We start from the raw sequence: 24,070 nt of genomic DNA on the forward strand, positions 1-24,070 counted from the left end.
GGGGAGCTAGAGTTGAAAGGGAAATCTCTGATTGTCCCTGACTGGATTTTCTGCCTATTTATCTTCTAAACTTCCATTCTGTGGAAGTTGCTGAAAGAACCAAATGTTATCTGAATAGACAACTGACAGCATAGAAAATCATTTACCATTTTTATGTCCCGGACTTAACTTCCATAAAATAGTAAAATTCCACATTAGTAGATGGTTTAGGGATTTCAGAGGGAGGGGTAGTTGTTTTTTAATCCTTTTTGCTAAATAAGTAGGGAGGCATAGCTAGAAAATGCTTCAAAGCTGTTAAAGAATAGATTAGGATTCTGTATATTTTGTACAATCCTCAGAAGTGAAATGATAAATAAAGTTATATCTGTAACAATAAAACAAATAGCTAATGGAGCAAAGTAGACTCTCATTAATAATGGTAAGTATTATCTTTGAGCATCATATTCTAGCTTTGGCTAGCCCCTGGAAATTCAAAGATAAATAATTTAGGTTGAACAATACACTGTAATACTCAAATGAATGAATACCTCTAATATAAGTAGCTGTCAATTTCAATGTGCCAGGCATGATGCTAGCTGCTAACTAGGTGCCTTCTCTACAATCCCACAAAGTGAATATTATCATTCACGGTTCACAAAGAAGGAAACTGAAGCTCAGAAACATTAGGGCATGGGGGGTACTTTCCCATAAACACAACCCACATGTGCCCCCAGAATTCAAACAAAAAGCTCTCTGCCCAGAACTCATTCTTTGATGACAGAAGTGGGAAGGAGCCCTGAAATGAGATCATAAGCTGTCCATTGAAAAAAGGATGGATTTTAGATTCGGACCAAAGAGTGCTACCCAACTTCTACATTTTCCCTGTATTTCCCCACAGATGGCTCCAAATGTGCTCAGTTTATCTTTGGAAAAGTAAGACTAATTACTACCATCTACATGAATCGCTAACCATTCACATCCAATTAGTGACGCAGCATAATAACCATTATACATGTCCATAAACTGTCAGATTAATGTTGCTGTACATTCCATTTTGTCTCAGCACTGAACACAGTATACCAAAGATTCTCTGTCTTCATGTGTCATGAGATTTTGAGAGGAAAAATAGAACAAACTGACACATTTGCGGCTGCTGCTGCTAAGTTGCTTCAGTCGTGTCCAACTCTGTGTGTCCCCATAGACGGCAGCCCACTAGGCTCCTCCATCCCTGGGATTTTCCAGGCAAGAGTACTGGAGTGGGGTGCCATTGCCTTCTCCAAACTGACACATTTAGGGTGAAGGTAATGGGTAGCACGACATAGACCAAGAGACTGACTAATCTACATTAGTTCTCAGTTCTCCAAGGCTTTATTTTTTATAAAATGCATAAAGCGTTTTAAAAAATTAGGTGTAACATAGGCAAAATTATTTAAAGTCAATGAATTTTTAAGGGATTTAACGTCTTGATTTGTTCCACTGTCATTCACATTTACTCCAATGTTTGAGTCATATCTTCCAGATAGCCTTTCTAAAAAAGAACTTTGGCTTAACCTACTGTTATCAAGTCAAGTTATCCACAGTTCCTTTAGTCAGACTTCTTTGATTTCCAATGCATTATGGACACACTTCAACACCCCCCCCCAAACCTGTAGTCTTGGGGATACAATTTCCTCAAGCCATGTACTTTAGGGCCATATTTAGGGTCAGTGGAGATGGATCTGCCTGGTTCTGAACTTTAGACACCCTCTAACATGCATTAAGTCCAAATGGTATTCACTCCTAAACTATCAAAGCCTAGAATAGTAAAGACTGTTGGGATATGCCAATGCCTAAGATAAAGGCATTGTTAGGTTTTTCATAGTTTATTTAGCAGCTCTGTCTTGTAGTTCTTTCTCACAGATTTAACACATAGTTCTGTGAGTAGAGGAAACACTTTACTTTGTGAGGTGTTTCTAATGATATAGGTCTACAGAAAAAGCCCTCAGGATAGACCTCAACTCCAATGCTTGTTTCTTTAAAGTATTTATTTATTCATTAATTAGGCTGCGTCGGATCTTATTGCATCCGGCGGGATCTTTCATGTGGTTCACAGACTCAATTTGTGTCAAACAGGCTCAGTTGCCCTGAAGCATGTGGGATCTTAGTTCCTCAACCAAGGATCGAATCTGCATCCCTTGCATTTCATGGAGGTTCCTAAAAACTGGACCACCAGGAAAGTCCCTCCAATGCTGACTTTAATGGGTAAAAACAATTCCCTTTCCTCTTACCCTCAAAATATAAATATAGATATAGATATATATACATACACACTAATAACTCATCTTACAAGTTTAAGAAATAATTTCCAGGTAAATCTATTAAGTTTTCAAAGCAACACTGCAACTACAAATATGAGGTGGTTTGGTCAAGGCTCTTATTGCTGTCCTTAGAAAATGATTTTCTATCTCATTTTATCTTTTTTCTACACTTGAAAAATGGGTCTAATAATACTTGCCCTTTACATACCTCACAGAAATGTTGCAAAGATTAATGAAATACGTGTAAAGAGCTATAAGCCAGACAAATTAAGAGAAAATCATCATTGGATTCTTCAAATAAAATTTCCAGTAGAACTATGTCCCTCCCCACCTTGGTGAGTAATGCAGATATAAGAATGCAGGAATAATGTGATTTTTTAAAGAGGTTATCATTTAAATCAAGTGCTTAAATAGAATGCCTAAATCTCAAATAGATGTGAGAAATAAAGCAAATTTTTCAGGAAAAAGGGATGAAGCTGTCCAAGAATTAGGGAACCAAGAAAGGTATAAACTTCAAATGATACAATCTGACACTTCAGTTGGTACCCAAACATCAGATAAGATTACTGTCTTTAGACCCATGATACGGAAGACTTAATAAATGGACCATTAGGGTTTATTTCTCCTGGAATTTATCAAAATTAGTTGAGATAGTCATCCAGGCTTTCCCCCCAGTCTGTTGCTCGGCAGTGTACGTGTAAATGTCAGTTGATTTAATTTTCATTTCTGCTGCCAGATGTTTGGGCATCAGTTGTTACAGGTATGCAATTGTTTAAAAATGCTCTCACATTAATGCAGGAAAGTTCTACTGTTTTCTGCCTTCTAGGCTTTAACTATGATAAGAAAGGAAGTACGTTTATTGTTTTTAAATATATAACAAGGTCTGAAATTCACATCGAGCTGCACCCAGTACTTCAGCAATAGATGGATACAAACTTTTTAAATTAGATGCCTTCCTTTGAGAAACCCAAGGCTGATTCCATGGGAGGAGAGAAAGGAGTTAGACAGAGAGAGAGAGGAGAGAGATTCTACATCCAGAATATATGCAAAAATCAATCTAGATATTTGCAAGTAGTCCATGTGCTGTTAACTTGGATATAGTCTATTGATGTAGCAAGACAGATGTGGGGGACATTTGATTTCCAGAAAGTGCTTGTTCAGTGACCTAGAAGAAAATTACCTCTATAGATATATAATCTTATAAAATAGACATAATGTAACCTATTTATTTAGCATTTTGTTATCTCAATATTCATTGTACTAAAGAAAGTTAATCGTCTTTTCTCTGTGCAAGTTACTTACGGTATGAAAAGCAGCGTCAGGCCAACATTATCCTAGCACATTAAATACAAGATCAGACTTTCAAACTCCAAGCATATACAGCTCTAGGGATACATTTATGTGCTTTGGAGAAGATGATCTGCAGACAGATGAGAGATGCGTGCTCCTCCATAAGGAGCAACACAGCAGGCATCTTGCTCCCTTGAAGGGTGTTTACCAAGATGACTGCTGCCTGATTTGTAAGGAGGTTTGACTCTGTTCATACAGTTTCCAGGTAAAATAGCTACTCCATAAAACTGATAGCACATAGACTCACCTTGGTGCCCTGTGATGACCTAGAAGAGTGTTATGTGGGGGGAGTGGGAGGGAAGGGACATATGTATACATATAGATGACTCATGTTGTTGTACAGCAGAAACTAAGACAACATTGTAAACCAATTATACTCCAATTAAAAAAAATTCAATTGATGGTAATACACAGAGTAACCAATAGGTACTATTATCGTTACCATTGTCATAGATTGTATTACCAGAATCAATCCGGTGTATATCTGTTCTTGCAAAATGAATATTAGTAAAGCACATGCTAATTAAAAATTCGTGGAAAGTCTTAGGGTTATGGAAGGACTTCGCACTGTCTAGCAGAATGATCTTGAGAAAACAACAGCTCAAGCTTTCTAACTTTGGGCTACATCATCTGAAATGCAGGATGATATACCCCACTCTGGCTTATTTTCATGTAGTTGTTTTGAGTCTTCAATGCTGCAAAAAACAATCAGTTTACAAAATACATAGTATAAAAATAGAAAGGTAACAATTCCTATTACTAGCAGAAAGGAGACAAAATCTGGAGGCCAAAATCATCCTTATCTGTCAAGGGCTTCGGGATTATGACTAAATTTTCCAAAATAGAATTCATCTTGCTGGGTTTACTGAGATTTAGGGTTTTGTTCTCAGCCTAGTGGGAATGGAACTTCATTCTTTCAGCACATTCCTTAAGAGAACAGTGCTTCAGCACAGACAAGCATTAGCCAATCCATGGAAGACACCTACTTAACAAGAATGTGAATACATTAAATTACAGTGAAAAATTAAATGTTTACCAAAGACCCTATAGTGTGGTACAATAGTTAGGGCAGTAGGTTTATAGCTTGGCTCCATCAAGTACCACTTGTGAAGTCCTTTAGCTTAGAGACACGCAATAGCTGTATGATTTTCTCATTTGTACAGTGAAGATAATATTCTCAACCACATAGGGAAGTTTTATAAAGTACATGGGAGACTCCATTCAAAATGCTGTGTCAAACTTTAAGGAAAGTAAGCTCAAGAAATGATGGAACAATTGTTGTTGTTACAACTGTTGGGTTTTTTTTAACTTAGTTTTTTTCTTATTTATTTATGTTAATTGGAGGCAAATTACTTTACAGTATTGTAATGAGTTTTGCCATACATTAACATGAATCAGCATGGGTGTACATGTGCTCCCCATCCTGAACCCCCCTCTCACCTCCCTCCTCATCCCATCCCTCTGGGTCATCCCAGTTCACCAGCCCTGAGCACCTAGTCTCATGCATGCAACCTGGACTGGCGATCAATTTCAAATATAATAATAAACATGTTTCACTGCTATTCTCTCAAATCATCCCACCCTCACCATCTCCCACAAAGTGCAAAAGACTATTCGATACATTTGTGTCTTTTTTGCTGTCTCACATATAGGGTTATCGTTACCATCTTTCTAAATTCCACATATATGCATTAGTATACTGTATTGGTGTTTTTCTTTCTGGCTTACTTCACTCTGTATAATAGGCCCCAGTTTCATCCACCTCATTTGAACTGATTCAAATGTATTCTTTTTAATGGCTGAGTAATACTCCATTGTGTATAGGTACCACAGCTTTCTTATCCATTCGTCTGCCGATGGACATCTAGCTTGCTTCCATGTCCTGGATATTATAAACAGTGCTGCGATGAACACTGGGGTACACGTATCCTTTTCAGTTCTGTTTCCTCGGTGTGTATGCCCAGCAGTGGATTGCTGGGTCTTCAGTTCAGTTCAGTCCAGTCAGTCAGTCATGTTCAACTCTTTGCAATTCCATGAGCTGCAGCACGCCAGGCCTCCCTGTCCAACACCAATTCCCGGAGCCTACCCAAATTCATGGCCATTGAGTCGGTGATGCCATCCAACCATCTCATCCTCTGTTGTTCTCTTCTCCTCCAGCCCTCAATATTTCCCAGCATCAGGATCTTTTCAAATGAGTCAGCTCTTTGCATCAGGTGGCCAAGTAGTGGAGTTTCAGCTTCAACATCAGACCTTCTGATGAACCCCCAGGACTGATCTCCTTCAGAATGGACTGGTTGGATCTCCTTGCAGTCCAAGGGACTCTCAAGAGTCTTCTCCAACACCACAGTTCAAAAGCATCTGTGCATGGGGATGACCCAGAGAGATGTTGTGGGGAGGGAGGTGGGAGGGGGGTTCATGTTTGGGAACGCATGTAAGAATTAAAGATTTTAAAATTTAAAAAAAATAAAAAATTTTAAAAAAAATAATAAAAAATAAAAATAAAATTAAAAAAAATAAAGTAATATTTCCTTTCTAAAAAAAAAAAAAAAAGCATCAATTCTTTGGTGCTCAGCTTTCTTTATAGTCCAACTCTCACATCCATACATGACTACTGGAAAAACCATAGCCTTGACTAGACGGACCTTTGTTGGCAAAGTAATGTCTTTGCTTTTTAATATGCTGTCTAGGTTGGTCATAACTTTCCTTTCAAGGAGTAAGCGTCTTTTAATTTCATGGCTGCAATCACCATCAGCAGTGATTTTGGAGCCCCTTCCCCAAAATAAAGTCTCTCACTGTTTCCACTGTTTTCCCATCTATTTGCCATGAAGTGATGGGACCAGATGCCATGATCTTCGTTTTCTGAATGTTGAGATTCAATCCAACTTTTTCACTCTCTGCTTTCACTTTCATCAAGAGGCTCTTTAGTTCTTCTTCACTTTCTGCCATAAAGGTAGTATCATCTGCATATCTGAGGTTATTGCTATTTCTCCCAGCAATCTTGATTCCAGCTTGTGCTTCTTCCAGCCCAGCGTTTCTCATGATGTACTCTGCATATAAGTTAAATAAGCAGGGTGACAATATACAGCCCTGATGTACTCCTTTTTCTGTTTGGAATCAGTCTGTTGTTCCATATCCAGTTCTAACTGTTGCTTCCTGACCTGCATATAGATTTCTCAAGAGGCAGGTCAGGTGGTCTGATATTCCCATCTCCTTCAGAATTTTCCAGTTTATTGTGATCCACCCAGTCAAAGGCTTTGGCATAGTTAATAAAACAGAAATAGATGTTTTTCTGGAACTCTCTTGCTTTTTCCATGATCCAACAGATTTTGGCAATTTGATCTGTGGTTCCTCTGCCTTTTCTAAAACCAGCTTGAACATCTGGAAGTTCACAGTTCACATATTGCTGAAGCCTGGCTTGGAGAATTTTGAGCATTACTTTACTAGCATGTGAGATGAGTGCAATTGTGGGGGATGTGAGCATTCTTTGGCATTGTCTTTCTTTCGGATTGGAATGAAAACTGACCTTTTCCAATCCTGTGGCCACTGCTGAGTTTTCAAAATTGGCTGACATATTGAGTGCAACACTTTCACAGCATCATCTTTCAGGATTTGAAATAGCTCAACTGAAATTCCATCACCTCCACTAGCTTTGTTTGTAGTGATGTGTCTGGTGAGGCCCACTTGACTTCACATTCCAGGATGTCTGGCTCTAGATAGTGATCACATCATCGTGATTATCTGTGTCATGAAGATCTTTTTTGTACAGTTCTTCCGTGTATTCTTGCCACCTCTTCTTAATATCTTCTGCTTCTGTCAGGTCCATACCATTTGTGCCTTTATTGAGCCCATCTTTGCATGAAATATTCCCTTGGTATCTCTAATTTTCTTGAGGAGATCTCTAGTCTTTCCCATTGTATTGTTTTCCTCTATTTCTTTGCATCGATTGCTGAGAAAGGCTTTCTTATCTCTACTTGCTATTCTTTGGAACTCTGTATTCAAATGGGTATATCTTGGCTTTTCTCCTTTGTTGGGTCATATGGCAGTTCTATTTCCAGTTTTTTAAGGAATCTCCACACTGTTCTCTATAGTAGCTGTACTAGTTTGCATCCCTACCAACAATATAAGAAGGTTCCCTTTTCTCCGCACCCTCTCTAGCATTTATTGTTTGTAGACTTTTGGATAGCAGCCATTCTGACCAGTGTGAGATGGTCCCTCACTGTGGTTTTGATTTGCATTTCTCTGATAATGAGTGATGTTGAGCATCTTTTCTTGTGTTTGTTAGCCATTACAATTCTTATCATTATCATCAGGGTCATCTCGGTCAGCACATTTTATGGCAGTGTTTCTAAAATTGAATAAAATAATCTAAAAAAATTGGCTTAAAACACATGGAGTGAGAGCAGTGGGAGTTCGATGTATAGTTTAAATTATGACAGCATCATGCTTCGTTAATCCACTTGGTTCTGGAGGCAGGTCTGGTCCTGAGGGCACATTAGGTTTGGTCCTTAGACTGAAGCGTCAGTCTCTGAAAGTGCCTGGATGGCTCCCCTGCTCCTTCATCTCTGTGATGCACTTAATTTCCTCTTCCTGCTCATCGGCCTCTCTGAACGAGTAACAATATCCAGGATTTAGCAGAAGGCAAGTCTCTATCTGTCCTGACATAATGCTGTCTTTTGAGAAGGCAACCTTCTTTGATGAGACCCTAGAAACGTCACTTATAATGCAGATCTATTTCCACTGGGGCTAACTTCATTTTCCTTCTTCTCTTAACAATGACCAATGTTTACTGAGTTCTTACTCCTTAAACTATATCAGGAATCCTACGAAACATGTTATACATGCTATTTCTTTCAATATCCAACCTACATTTTGCTACTAACTATTTTATCAACAGAATATCTAAGATAGAGGAATACTTTTTGCTGTTACCGTATCTCAAAGTAATTGAGAAAATAAATGCCTTCCTAAGGCCACAGTTCTTAAACAATTTGGTCTGAGGGCTTCTTTACACTTATTTTTAAACTTAAAAATAATTGAAGAGATCAAAAAGCTTTTATTGATTTAAAAAAATGTTACTAACTATATCTCTCAATATTTACCAACCAGAAGTTATGACTAATTTTTTAAAAGCTTTTATTTATTTATTTGCTGGATCTTAGTTGCAGCATGCAGGTTCTTTCAGTTGCAGCGTGTGGGATCTAGTTCCCTGACTAGGGATCAAACCCAGGCCCACTGCATTGGGAGTGTGGAGTCTTGGTCACTGGACCACCAGGCAAGTTCCTACAACTAATTTTTACAACAAAATAATACACACATGCACATATTTCATTAGCCATTGAGCCACAATACTAACACACATCATGTTGCCTTTGGAAAACTCCACTCTCACACGTGAGAACAGGAGAGAAAAGGCCGAAGCATGAGTATTGTTATAAACACATTTTGACCTCATGAAATCACTGCAAATGTCTCAAAGACCTTAATTTACTCTCCACCATACTTTGAACATGCCATTTTAAAGGAGGATAAAAGGTTTTTGCCTCCCCTCCATATTCTCCTGCATATTTCAACCATTCTGTGATCTTTTGTTAAGACTAGGGAGTAGGAAAGACAGAGCATATATGCTATAGAAAAATGTTACCATTCACACCTTACAGTTGCTGAAATTGAGGCTTAGAAAAGAAAAGCACTTTTCCTAGCACATGACTTATAGGTGTTGTTTTAATAGTTTACAACCCCCCATAACTTTCTGTCCCCAAACCTGCACTCTTCATTATCATGTTATGCTGAAGCCACTGAAGATCCATCAACCCAAGATGGATGAGACGTTAGTAATGGTCTCATTTTACCCACACACTACAGAGAACTTGAAGTCCAGAGTTACCATTAAGAAAGGTCCTAGAATTGAATCTGTGTTTCCTGAGTGAATTCATCATACCCATCATCTTGCCTCTTAAAATTAGATGTTGCTGTAGTTGACACAATACTTTTAGTATGTGTACATTAAGAAGAGGGACCAAGGATGTCCCTGGCAGTCCAGTGGTTAAAACTCCATGCTCCCAATGCAGGAATCATGTGTTTGATCCCTAGTTGGGGAACTAAGATTCCTCATGCCAGACTGTATGGCCCCAAAAAGAAAGAAAGAAACGAAGAAGGACCAAAGTGCTAACTTCATGACATAGATGAGCCAAGTTTCTTGGCAAAACTATACTGAATAAAATAAACACACTACCTTATATGACTGTTATTTATTTTTATGGTTTTTATCCCAAGTAGACTATTAGCAACTCAATTCCTTGATTTATTTTCTTCCCAAATGTATAGTATCTAGTACAAAGCCTGGTATCTAATGGCACATTTGTACAAAGATTATATTTTCACCGATGTTTGTCCTGTTTGCCTATCTGTCATGCTTAGTAGTGCCCAAGGGTAGAGAGTTCAGGCTTTGATGTTAAACCCGGTGGATTTGAACCTTATGGTATTAGATCTTGATCTTATATATATTCCTTGACTTCCCTAGGTCTCACTTTGTACATTTCTGAAACAGTGCTCAGGATGTGTCCATCTCAGTATTGTTGTGTTTAGTCATTCAGTTGTGTCCGACTCTTTGTGATTCTGTGGACTAGGTTTGTCTGTTCATGGGGGTTCTCCAGGCAAGAATACTAGAGTGGATTGCCATGCCGTCCTCTAGGGGATCTTCGCTACCTAGGGATCAAAGCCAGGTCTCCCACATTGCATGCGATTCTTTACCATCTGAGTCACCAGGGAAGCCCCAGTGTTGTTATGAGTAAATGAAACAAATGTTTGCACACAGTGGTGATTGCCATTCTGCCTGAAATTAGGTAGCATCTCAAATTCTAGTTTGCTTTGATTGCCACACCCAGGCATTTAGATCTAGACACTGAATCACAGGAGATCATAGGAGAGTTGCTTTGTATGCATCCAGGCAACTTTCCCAAATCATGATTCTTATGATGTCCAAAGACGAGTGAGCTTCTCCAGCTCACAGCCAGACAGCATATCTTGGGCATTCATTTCTATTTTCCTGTTGGCTAAAAAGCACAACAGAAAGGTCCACATGGAAATAAGTGACACGTACAAAGGAGGCTCCTACAATCATAAAACAAACCAGTCCCCTTAATCACACATTTCCCGAGTGGATTCATGCTATCCTCTTTGGCCATAGCATTCTTGCTTTTCCTCTTCTCTTCTCCAAATGCAGCGCTGCACTTGACTCCTGGTGGGCACTAGAGAAGGCATCATATAGAACTGATGTCTTCCTCACATAGTAGTTAGGACATGTTCTGCCATCCTCTTGGGCAACCTGTCTGTAGGCCAGTAGTTATTGCCCTACTGCAGAAGCCCCGCCTCCCGGCGGGGAACTGTATCATACAGCCTGTGCTCACAGTGTCTAGGAGAGAGGGGCAGAAATGTGTTCGCCTCACTGAGGTTTTGTGTATTCAGTTATTTGGTATGTTTAGTGATTAGTTTACTGGATCTTAAGTCTCTTTAAAATGGACACTACAAGGGACAAAATCATTCAAAGACCAAAGATAAAGGTCTCTAATTCAGTATTTCCCACTTTCACTAAGATCTCCTTTTTATATGCCAAAGGCCATAACTAACTGCCTTTTGAAACCCATGCCTAACCCATCACTACAGATAAATATCCAGATATTTTCAGATTTATTTTAGCTATCAGTTTCCCTGAGGAGTCACCCAGCACATCAATTCTGTCTTAGATGCTTTTTATATCTTTTCTTAAATAAACAAATGTAGGTTTCTATGGTATTCTGTGGAGTGCAGCCTTTGTTTCTTTGTAACTGCTACATAATTATATTGGAAATGTGAAAAACAATTAAGCAGGAAATCAAATGCTGGCTCAGTGTAGGTATTTTTAAATCCAGAGATACACAAATATTAACCAGCAACGAGATTTAGATACTGTGCCTAAAACACAATCTAATGACAAGCCTTATTTAAAAGCTAGGGAAATAAATAAATATATATATATATGTGCTCAAATAGGACATTTTTACAAACACAGATTTTCTTTACAGCACATTTAGAATTGTTTGTTTTGCTTAAAAAAAAGACAGTTAAATAAATTCAAGACAGAGATGGTTCTAAAAAGTCACTGTCTCTTAAACATCAAGTTCACAGCAGTCTACTTTAAAGAACAGGTAATGATGAGGACTTTCCTGATAGTCCAGTGAGTAATACTCTGTACTCCCAATGCTGGGGGCCTGGGTTTGATCCCTGGTCAGGGAAGTTGAACCCACATGCTGCAACTATGATATGGCACAGCCAAATAAATTAATATTTTAAAAAAACCAACAGGTAATGAGGCTTATATTATTACTGGGATTGCTAAAAACAGAGACTATATTTATATCATATTACATTATAATAGTATGATATGTGATAATAATACACTAATTTCATCTATATTATAAAAATACCATTCAGTTCAGTTCAGTCGTTCAGTCATGTCCGACTCTTTGTGACCCCATGAACCGCAACACGCCAGGCCTCCCTATCCATCACCAGCTGCTGGAGTATACCCAAACCCATATCCATTGAGTCGGTGATGCCATCTAACCATCTCCTCCTCTATTGTCCCCTTCTCTTCCTGCCCTCAATCTTTCCCAGCATCAGGGTCTTTTAAAAAATACTGTTATAATATGGTATATACATATATATTCTCTGTATCAGCCAGCTGAGTCTTAGTTCCCTTTTGAATATTAGTTTCCTTTTAACCAATAAATACATACTTTAGATTGATCAAGGAAATTGTTGATGTTCACACTCATTGTTAATGGAACTTAGGTTGGAATTTATATTTGTTTGGCTACATAGTCAAAACTTTCCTTCCACATTTGTCATCCAAGGTTTTATCCCTTGTTCCCCTTCTTCAGCCTATTATTAAGCATTCATTGTCAAATTATAGCAACAGGTGTGTGGAGCAGATTTCAGCATCATTCCAGGCTTATCTCAGTAGGTTACAGGAGCTTCAGACTTCAATATAAGGAGTCTCTTTAGTTTGTTTTAAATTTAGGAAACTAGAAGTTCCTAAAAATCCAAATTCCCCTGGAACAGATAGTTTACAGGTACAACTTTTAAATGCATGCTCCCCAACTGGACCTCCTCTTTAAGTAGAGAAAAGAGCCTCTCAGTGATACCCCATTATGTTCTAACCTATTTCATACAGGCATAGTCAAAGGAAGGCTGTGAACTCAAACTTTGAAAGGATGGGCCATCTTTTCTGTCTTACCATGAATCATGATACGTCTCAGTAGCAACTTGCTGTCAGTAGAAGAAGACTGAGGTTCAGTAGTCAGAGATTTGGCTGGAGCATCAGATAAACCTAATATCAAATGCAAATTTAGCCACCCAAATATGGGGAGCTTCAAGTGTGTATCTTGGCTTTATTAGATGAGAGATGGTACCAACTTATGGACCCGTTATGACGATTTAATGGATAAAGGGCACTGGAAGAGCTGGAATGCTGCCTAGTATACAGTTAGCAGTAACTCTTAATTGTATCATTATTTTTATCCTCATCACAAAGGTTTGCAATTTCCAGCAGTATTTACTGTACCCTGTTTCTCATTAGCTTTAACCAGATGCCAATTTCCATTCATCGAAACTTCATTTCTAATGTAGCTTTAGTTTTTTCTGAATTAGTACTGCAGGGACTGTATGGTTTTCAAAGTGTGGTCCCTGGAACAGCAGCCTCAGCCTCGCATGGGAACTTGTTAGAAATACAAATTCTTTGGCCCGGGAATCTATGTTTTAACAAGCTCTCTGGGTGATTTTGAGCCACCATCACAGCCAGAGTCTTCCCTTTCTCATTCTCCAGACTCTCTGTTTCACCCATAGCTTAGTCTGCTGCTAAATCTGGGATGCTAATATTCTGAATGCTACATTTCCCTTATTTTAATATTTCTATGTATTTGATGGAACCCTCTGACATAGAGAATAAGATCATTTCTTGTACCTGGCATCTGAAAGATATCATAATTTGCTCTACTTAACTTTCCAACCCTATATTCTTTTCTCTCTGGAGTTCTCTGATCTTCAGAAGACTTGATCAAGATGTATGTTAATTTTGAAATACATCTTTGACAAAAAAACTACTGTTATTTTATGGCCCTGACAAAAATATACCTTCCACAACGGATCTTTGTAGAGAAGACTGTCTCTCCCATCCAATGGAAAAATCCCACCCTACTGAAAATTACATGCTTTCTAAGTAAATGATAGAGTTTCAGTGCTTGCCTTAGAGACAGTTTCTTTACATTCTAGCTCATTGCTTCTTTGTGACAAAGAGCATAACTCTTGACCTTGGGAAACATGTGGGATGGACTCTTGCCCTATAGTCACTTCAGGAGCAAGAAAATATTAGTATCATAAGTGAGGATTTAGTCACTCAGTCTTGTCCAAGTCTTTGTGGCTCCAGGGACTGGAGCCGCCCAGAAAGTGAAGAGACAACTCATTTGAAAAGACTCTGAGGCTGGGAAAGATTGCAGGCAGGAGGAGAAGGGGATGACAGAGGATGCGATGGTGGATAGCATCACTGAGTCAATGGACATGAGTTTGAGCAAGCTCCGGGAGTTGGTGATGGACAGAGAAGCCTAGTGTGCTGCAGTCTATGGGGGTGCAAAGAATCAATCATGACTTATGATCAAACAATAACAAACTGAGGCTTTAGAGTAACCAATGCCCCGTCACCTCAAATTACACAGAAGCAAGTTATCCTAGTTCAAAATTCTACCATCCAGTGGCCACCTGACCTGACACTGAAATGCTAGGTGAATAGGGGTAAATTCAAGATGGAATTGGTGTCTATTTTTAGCCCTGGCTTTTAAGCATTGGATTAGGAGTCCTATAATCAGAAAACGTGCTGCATTTTCATTCTTTAGGCTTTGCTGCTTTGTAACCTGCTTCTGATTGTTCAATACAGATTAAACGATAAATGGGCTTGTTGGGTAATGAAGTGTGGGCTGGCATAACTCAGGGCTTGCCTCAGGCTCTCAGAAGGAAGAGAAGTAAAGGATCTTAGATCCGAGGGCTGGTTCCTTGTGGGCAGAGAGAGGGAACCTGGGGCTCCTCTCTGCCAGCACCTTTCTCATGGTTTCTGTCCCTGACTCTGCAGAGGGCTTAATATTCTATGGGAGAGCTTCCCCTTGAGCACAGTCAATGCCCCACAGTTTTCACACAAGGAGAGCACAGTCATTCCTGTCCTTCATGCCTCAGCTTCAGTCACTCAGGAAAGAATGACTAAAAGCTTCAGAAAGCCATTGTGCCAATGTGCTTGTCAGCTCGACTTTTAACAGAGAGCTGAGTGGGGTATATTAAAGCAGATATCCTCTCCACCAATGAATCGATAATGTCTGTTTAGAGTCGGAACTCACCGGGCTAATATCTTGTGGTATTAATTCAGCAAACATTCACTGGGAGACCCCACAGTGCTAGGCTCCCAGGATAAAACAGTGGTCAATAACAAAGCAATAATGTCTCATGAGAACAAGGCCTCAACCAGTCACTTAAAGGCAAAACACATGGATCTTTGAGATCTGACAGCAAAGGAACTTAACCCGGCTTGGATATCAAGAAATATTAATAATAGTATTTAAAGCTTTCACTAGTGGTCATGTAGGAGAAATTGTCGTAGTATTATAAATGTGCTAGCAGATTTATAATAAATAATACCAATTGTTACTTAAGCTGAAATTCTAAAGAATCCGTAGCTAATGAGGTCACAGCTGTTAGAAATATTGTGTCCAGTCCTTTTTCTCAAACAAGTAAGGGGTTAGAGGAGAACATCTGGGATGTACATGTACTATGATGAGAAGAGGAGCCTAGAAGGGAAGTACCTGCGTGTAGCCTACAGAGCTGTATCATTTTTGGTCGTGCATCACTAAGATTTAGTATTCCAGTCCGAAGTTACTTTTTTAAAAATGAATGCCCACAACATTTGGAAATGCCACCTCCCCATCAAGAGGCGACATTTATTTCTCCACTCTGTAAACCTGCTCTTGGTAACATGACCTGCTTTGACCAATAGGATTTGCAGCAAATTGAGACCTAGCAAGTACTAGCTCCTCCATGGAGTCACAGAGAGTCGGACACACTGAGCAACTAACACGTTCACTTTCATTTTCATGCATGAGCCCAAGCGGCTGGGGGAAAAGGGAGATCTGAATGATAAATTTAGACAAAGGACTAATAGTTTACGTTTAAACTACTAGTGGGCACCAGCTTCGGTCTGGAGAAGGTCAGAGAGGAGGATGAGGATGAGGATGAGGGGAGAGGGGCACTAGAGAAGGGAAAGAAGAAATGTTATTAAGTCCTTTCCATATGCCAGGCTCTGTTTTATTCATTTTACCTGTATTATCTCATTTTGTCATAACATACTGCAAATATATCAACTGAAGCTTAAAGAGATTATGTGGTATATTCAAATCACATCTAAAGCATATTTTTGGCTGTGAAAATCTGCCTTCATAACTTGTTTTTACCTAGTAACCATTACTGCTTTCTGAGAAAGAGGTGACAAATACAACCTTGGTTTGGGTAAGAAGGAGGCTTTTAAGGCTGCCAAACTGGCCAGGACTGAGGAAAAAAGCTCCTCCTTTTGGACACACGTTTGTAGAAAATTATACCTCCCAAATCATCTTAAGATGATACTGCCTCAAAACCTCAGTTTGTATATTCTCAAAATAAAGCTGGGTGGTTTTACCTGATGATAAGAAAGATAAAGTTTTAGGACTATCCTCTTTAATTATATGAAATGATAAAATTAATGTTTACTTTATAACTACTGTTATAATAATATTAACATAAGCATTATCACCAAGACTTTACTCTGTGTTAGGAAAGATATTAGTATGTAAGCATAGTCACTTCTTATCACATACCTTTAAAGGTGTTTCAATATATCCCGCATTTTAGAAATAGGGAATCTAAGCCACAGAGAGAAGTTCAGTAACTTATCAACTGAGTGTGGATGAATGGAAAAATAATGATTTCATCTAAGCAACCTGATTTATAAACTTGCTCACTTAACTCTGACTGATATCTGCGTTTTCTTCCCAAGTCCACGTGCTTCCTTTATTTCCGGAGAAACCACTGTTGTTGCTTAGTCACTAAGTTGTATCTGACTCTACTGTGACCCCATGGATTGTGGCCCACCAGGCTCCTCTGTCCATGGGATTTCCCAGGCAAGACTACTGGAGTGGGTTGCTATTTCCTTCTCCAGGGGATCTTCCCGACCCAGGGGTGGAACTTGTATCTCCTGCATTGGCAGGTGGATTCTTTTACCACTGAGTCACCAGGGAAAACCATAACTGAGGATAAATCATCCTACTATTATCCAGTTTTTAATAATCTGCTCACATATCTAGCATCTCCCCAACCTGCCCCCCCTCTATCCAATACCCTCAAACCTGGAGATTACCGTTTGCTGTGACTAGTCAGCTTGCTACAACTTGCACCTGAAAAGCTTGAATTACTGTTTGCTGTGTACCTCCGGTAATTATCTACAGTCGTTTGCAATAAGAGCTACTGTCAAGGATATGAGGAGGGTGGTTTATAAGAGAGACCAGGGCAAGACACAGGGGTAAAAGCCTCTTACGTTCTGTGTTTCTCTAGGTTAGGACTAAGGAGCTGTTAGTCATAGTGATGTCTTAAAGGAGTTCCTAGTTAAAATCTGTATCTCCAGCCTCAATCTACAGGCTTTTTCTAAATAGACCAGAACAAAAAGAGGGGCAGAGAGGAAAGAGATGGAGAGGTGGTGGGAGGAGTTCGGTAGAATGGATACATTCAAAGAGGAACAAAGAGGAACTAAAGGAGACATCAGGTGGATATTCAAGTAAGTGGAGTAGTTGTGCACAAAACGGGCACGATAGTGGTTAAAACTGGTGTGAGTTACGCACAGAGTGATACTCATTTGGGTCTGCTTCTCCTCGAACTCGGAATGACACAATGATACTCCCATTATTCTGTCAGGGAATCTTATTTTGGATGCTGCTCTCCTTCCCAGGAACCCGTAGCTTCCCCTTCACTTCCCCATAATGGATTCTCCACTTCCCTTCATTATAACCTTTATTGTTAAAAATATTGATTGCTACCTGTAGCACGTGTACGCTTGCTGAGGTAGGGTATAGCCACAGAAACTTGCCATGTGCCTCTGTTCCCCAAGAGTCACATCGGTCATCTGCTGCCAGTTTCTCTGATACTTAGGAGCCCCGTAACCACTCCAGCCCTGAACTTCACTGTCCACCTCAGACTTTAATCATTCTTCCCCTTCTGTGAGTTACCTAACTGGACAGCGGATTCTCTCCATCTGCTTCTACTCAGTTCTTTCATTATTTGTTATTTCTTACAATACTTGCTTGTTTTTATTCATTTATTTCCGGCTGCATCGGGTCTTAGTTGTGGCACATGGGATCCAGCGCTGCAGTGCGCATGCTTAGTTGCCCTGAGGCATATGGGATCTTTGTTCCTTGACTAAGGATCGAACCTGCAGCCCCTGCACTAGAAGGTGGATTCTTAACCCCTGGACCATCAGGAAAGTTCCTGCTTCCACTCAATTCTATACAAGGGAAGGATACTGATCTTAAAGAAGCGCTAGCCTTGATTATGCCACAGGCAATACACAGAGAGATTACATCTTTTGAGCGAGATCCTGATATAAAATCTGAAGTCCTTATTAGTTGAAGCAGGCTCTCCAAGAATATGCCTGCTTCATTTCCAGGGCCTTCCTTTAGGCACAGATCAATCTACCATGCCTGAACCGGGGACAAAAGGAAGGTCAGTAAACAAACTTATTGGTTGTGCAGTGAAGAAACACAGCTGCACCCAGCAGTAACTCACAGGATATGATTACCAGTTTTCTTGTGGGCAGGAGAAGGGATGAAAGACAATATAAGCCAAATAAATAATTTAAAATTAAACTATTATTCAAAACCTAAGGTTAGGGCTGTATTAACAAGAACATGTGCAATTTATTTATCAATTTCTAAAGGTTATAGATATACTTTGAGCTAAGAGGTACTGTCACTTTTAATTCAATCCTTGTGTGTGTGCATGTGTGTGTGAGTGCTAAGCCGCTTCAGCTGTGTCTGACTATTTGGGACTTTATGGACTGTAGCTGGCCAGGCTTCTACATCCTAAATTTAAAGGAACAATTATGATTCCCATTTCATAAATGGGAAAACTGGAAGCAAGAGAGGGGAAATAATTTGCCCAGCGTTATATGGGCAAGATGAGGCCAACTCTACCAACTCCAGGACCTAAGATTTCGCTAAACAATGAGCTCCCTATAAAGATATGTTTTTCTTAAGTAGCCCGGGTTGGACAAAGCAAATTATTGTGGCAACTGGGCCCTATGCCAGGGAGAAACATTCCTTAAGTGCTATCAAACTAGTGTGTTCCCTGGGAGATTTAACCATCATTAGTGAAAAGCTTCATTTGCAATATTGTGTGCAGCCCACAGTAGTGGGCCAGAGCAATGCATTATCGCTAACTCAAAGAGATTAATTTAATGGGCAATTATATGCTTCCTGCTTTACAATACTTTCAGGTAACCGACAGTAGTCCGCTTTCTGTAAATGTCAGCTCCCTGCTCTCAGGTACATGATGTCAGTGGGTTTCCCCACTCTCCATCCCCCATCACCACTTTCTCTGAGAAGGACACTCTAAAACTGGCATTCAATACCTCTGAAATGCCCCTGTAGAGACTGTATTTCCCTTACCGTACCCTCCCTGCCCTGGTTTCCTTTCTCTGACAGCTGTGCTTGTTACTACATTGCTCTCATAGGTACGTGTATACCCCTCTGCCCGACCTAAATGAATCTCATGCCTCTTCTGACAAACCTTAGCTCAAATATCACCCATCACCAATAAAGACCAAAACACACAAGCAGAAGAACATCTCCTCTCTCTCTGCCTTCCTTCACAACATTAAAACAATGTTTATAATATATATTAATTGCAGTAAAATTAATGGTTCCGTAGGTGCTCAGCAAATGCCATAACTCTGGTTTAAATACTAACCCAGGAGACTGGGGTCAGGTGGATATGTCAAGTTCTCCGTGAATGTCATTGAAAAACGTTGTCTCACTAAAGGCACTGTTTTCTGCTTTCTAGTCTCTGTTCCTCAGTTTCCTAATCTCAAAAAAGGGCATAGAATTCCAGTCTGAACAGTTCCAAAGCCTGGCTTTGTCCACCAGGCGGTTTTCCTCCCTAGGGTTATAAGCGTTAGAATAGGAGGTTCTGAGTAAATGCGGGCTTGTTCTTTTCTCCACTGCACTCTTCTCCCTGCGCCAACCTGCTTTGTAGAGAAGAACTAATTTCATTGGATTGCTTCAGGTAATGATATAGCAGTGTCAGAAGCTCAATTTAAGCAAGAGAATGGAAGAAGAGAAGATATAGGAGAGGGTTCCTCCTGAAGAAGGCATCTAAGAACTTGTAATCTGCAATTAATCAGCATTGGTAGCAAACCTACCTCTGAACCCTTTGCTCTCTTTGAAACTCTGGACAAGATACTTAACCTTCTGTCTGAATTTCCTTGACAGAAAAATGCATACAATAATGGTACCTATTTTCAAAGAGTGACATCAGAATTAAAAGCATCATGGGGATTACATAATACTTTTTCAGTGTTTAACTAGCTAAATTTACTTTAAGCTGTCACCACCATGATACACAGCAGTTTCAAGCCTTAGGATAGTTTCAGGAGAGGGGGCTGCTGCTAGTGAAGCCACTTAGCACAGATGTGCTATACAAGCCTAATCTCCTGTTAGTACTTGGGCATCTAACTGCCAGCTCATGTAATGAGATGTGCCTGTTGATCATGATGGCAAGTTAGATCTATTACCACTGAAATACTTGGGAAATACAGTGAAGCATCTCAGCCTTGGTTAAGTGAATCTGACACAAGAGGATAAAGGATGACATCTCCATTCTCATTAAGAGATAACAGATGGACTTTCCTAAAATCCATTTTTTAGCTTAATTTCATTTGCTTAAATCTTTTGTCTGAAGAGATGGTGCTCTGAGAGTAGTTTTAAATTGTTCTCCCTGGAATGAATATTTCTTTATCTTTATTAGAAGCTCCCCCTATGGGTTCTATTGTCCTGGGTGGTTTTAAATATTCATCTCATCCAAATACAATAAATCTCCCTTTAATATTTTTTTCCAGGACATGATCTGCGGCTTCAGAAGATAAACATTACATGATGCGCTCAATAATAAAACCAAGTCAAAATAAGTTTCTAAGCCATTTTCATAGTAATTCCAATTTTTCTTAAGTTCTCTGTGATCGTATTATTTTGAATTCTGTAACTTAATTTTACATTTAAAATTTCTAGATTTATGCCCACGTCAGCTTATATTGTACAGCTAAAATTAACAGTTCTCTTTTATACTTCCAATCTTGTTGGTTTCCCTCGTAGCTCGGTCAGTGAAGAGTCTGACTGCAATGAAGGAGACCTGGGTTCAATCCCTGGGTCAGAAAGATCCCCTAGAGAAGGAAATGGCAACCAAGTATTCTTGCCTGGAGAATCCCATGGACAGAGGAGTCTGGTAGACTACAATCTATGGGGTCACAAGAGTTGGACACAACTGAGCGACTAAGTACACACTTGTTGGTTTTAAGACAGTTACATGCAAAAATTCAGAAAGAAATGTTTAGTTTTCAATCCCTGACCAAAAAAAAAAAAAAAAAGATCAAAAGAATGATGCAATAAAACATGAGCTAACTCCCACTGATGTCAACAGAATAAGGTAAGTTTGGGTTGTGTACTTTTAATTCTATAAGGTTCAAAGAAAAGCTTTCGGTGGCCATATGAACAGAGCTATTTCCTGTTCGGTCTCTTTATGGCGCTAACTGTAAACTTAAGTCTGGGATATATTCAAGTGGTTTCTCTCGAGCCATAAAGGAAAGATTATCTGGTCTATACTTCAATAACTTTTAATCAATAGATGTCCACTGAAGCAGGTTTGTGGTCGCACCATCAACTGCTTTTATTCCCAGTACTCATCACCTTCTTCCTCACCTCTGTGTCATTCTTTATGGCTATATCAGCAGATTTCAACCCACCGTTCATACACAGGTGCCTCTAGAAAGGAAACTCCAAGAGGACCAGATGTGTTTTGCCTGTTTCGATCACTGCTATATCCCCAGTCACTACAAGAGTGCTTGGCGAGAACCAAAGACTCAATAAATAATTACTGAGTGAACGAACAAGTGAACGTCTTCCCTACTGGGCTTAGTACCCTTGCCACCCTAGACTTAACAGCTCATTACCCTGGAGCATCTGCCTTTGTATCTGTCTTCCTTCCTTGTCTGTGATTCCTTGCAAATGAGTTGTTTGTTTCTGGATTGCCCCTGAAATCTTTCCTAACCACCTGTTCTATATACTCATTTCCTTTTACTGTACAGAACAGAGTACATGGAGTCTTATGATCAGGGCCTTCTTGATGAACATGTAAGTGAAGGCAGCCAACTAATAAAAAAAGAAGTCACAGATTTAGGCAAATTCAGGTAGGTTATTATGTTCAATATATGAGAAAATTATTTTGATGGTAATTATTGCCTGCATACTTTAACAATAACTATGGTCATTTAGACTGGGGATCCGAGATCTAATGCCTGATGATTTACGGTGGAGCTGACATAGGAGGTGACGTATGTAGTAGTTTATGTACGTAGCTGACGTAATAGAAATAAAGGGCACGATAAATGTAATGAGCTTGAATTATCCCAAACCATTCCCCTTTACCCCCGATCCATGGAAAATGTCTTCCATGAAGCTAGCCCCTGGTGCCAAAGAGGTTGGGGACCACTGCTTTAGAGCATTTTTATATAGCCTCAAACCAATCTAAATAGATACAGTTTTCCTCAGAGGCTTAAGGTGACATACGGCTTCAATACTGTAAATTATAAATATTTCACATCTAGATGGGGTTAACATTGCTAAGAAATAAAAGCTACCAAATGAGATGCTCAGTTTTCGTTATCCCTTAATGTTACAAGGGATAACTACGAGCAGAGCAACATACTAGAGAAGAAAGTGGTACTCCTAATAAGGAAAAGCACCTAAGCTTCCAAAGCGCTTCTTTTAAATTCCATATCAAGCTGTTTCTTTGCCTGCTTTGAGGTTGCCAAAAGATACGTTCTTCACTCTTGAATGGTCACTTTTTCACACAGTGGTTGTGTTTTATTTTTTGAATAAGACTCCATGGAAGACATTACCCCCACATCTCAAAGCAAGGAAAATCCATGCCTTTCCTGAAGGTCTAGATTACTCTTCTTGCAGACATATTTATCATGAATCTCAGAGACATTGGCTGTGAAACTAGAGCAGATTTAGAGAATGCAAAGAGCAGAGTTTAGGGCTCACATCCTTTACATATTTGTACCCATGAATCTTTTTTATTGTGAACTTTTGTTTCCTTATTCAGATTCCTTCTATCCCAGTTCCCTCAAGAATGCACTGTCATCTCCCCTGAACTTGTATAAACTGTGAAGTCCTTCATCTCCTTTATAGAAAGAGGATATTCAGATAACATGCAGAATGTCTTTTGCTTGGAAATAAAATGAACATCATATCCTCTTTGCAAGGGGGATTTAATCTGTACGATTAAAAAACAAAAACAAAACTGGTGAGGCAAAGTGCAAGTTCTCATAGACAGGAGAGCACTAGATTTCACCGAAGAGCTATTGTTTAGAGACTCCATGGGAGTGTCAGCAAGCGCGATCTGAGAAGCTGTGCTCATTAAAAATTGGCAGAAAGACTAACATATGTTATTTTAACAACCCTAGAACCTCCTCTGAAAAAAAATAAGGCTTACATTTTCACATGTAATTTAGGAAAAATTTTATATTGAAGACGTAATTTTAAATAGTCTGTGATTACTATGTAAAACACATTAATTCTAAAAAACAAACAAACTATAATCTCATCTCCCCAAAATGATATGTATTGATACTGTAAATTTTCTTTTTATAATTTCTGCATTTATATGTGTATGTGTATATGCATAGCTTAAATGTGTGAGCAATCATTTCTATATTGTACATAATAATGTTAGTGTCCATTTAAATTATGGAATTCTTGAATTCTACTTTTACCTACCCTTTTATACTAAATCTTTCCCATATTTTAATATGCAAAACATTGTTTTTAATGGCTGAATAATGGATATAAGATGCAAGAATACTTGCATGTAAAAATGTTTCCTTCCCACATATATTGCAACCGTTTGGTAATTTACCACAGGGTAAGTTATTTCATGTTGAGATGAAGCATTCCAAGTCTCCTTGGGAACAAAAGTTCTAATGCCAAAATATCTAAAAGAAACAGGACCACTTTTCGTGTGATCCCTGGGCATAAACTGAATACAGGCCCACAAGGAAGAAATGAACAAACCCA

At 39.2% G+C, this 24,070-nt stretch overlaps 1 protein-coding gene across 1 annotated transcript in view; it reads right to left on the reverse strand.

The window, feature by feature from the left end:
- Nucleotides 1–24,070, reverse strand: part of CDH8 (cadherin 8) — a 397,394-nt gene that overhangs the window by 103,417 nt on the left and 269,907 nt on the right. The window lies entirely within an intron of this gene.

Source organism: Capra hircus, chromosome 18 (assembly GCF_001704415.2).
Source record: "Capra hircus breed San Clemente chromosome 18, ASM170441v1, whole genome shotgun sequence".
Classification (NCBI taxonomy): Eukaryota; Metazoa; Chordata; class Mammalia; order Artiodactyla; family Bovidae; genus Capra; species Capra hircus.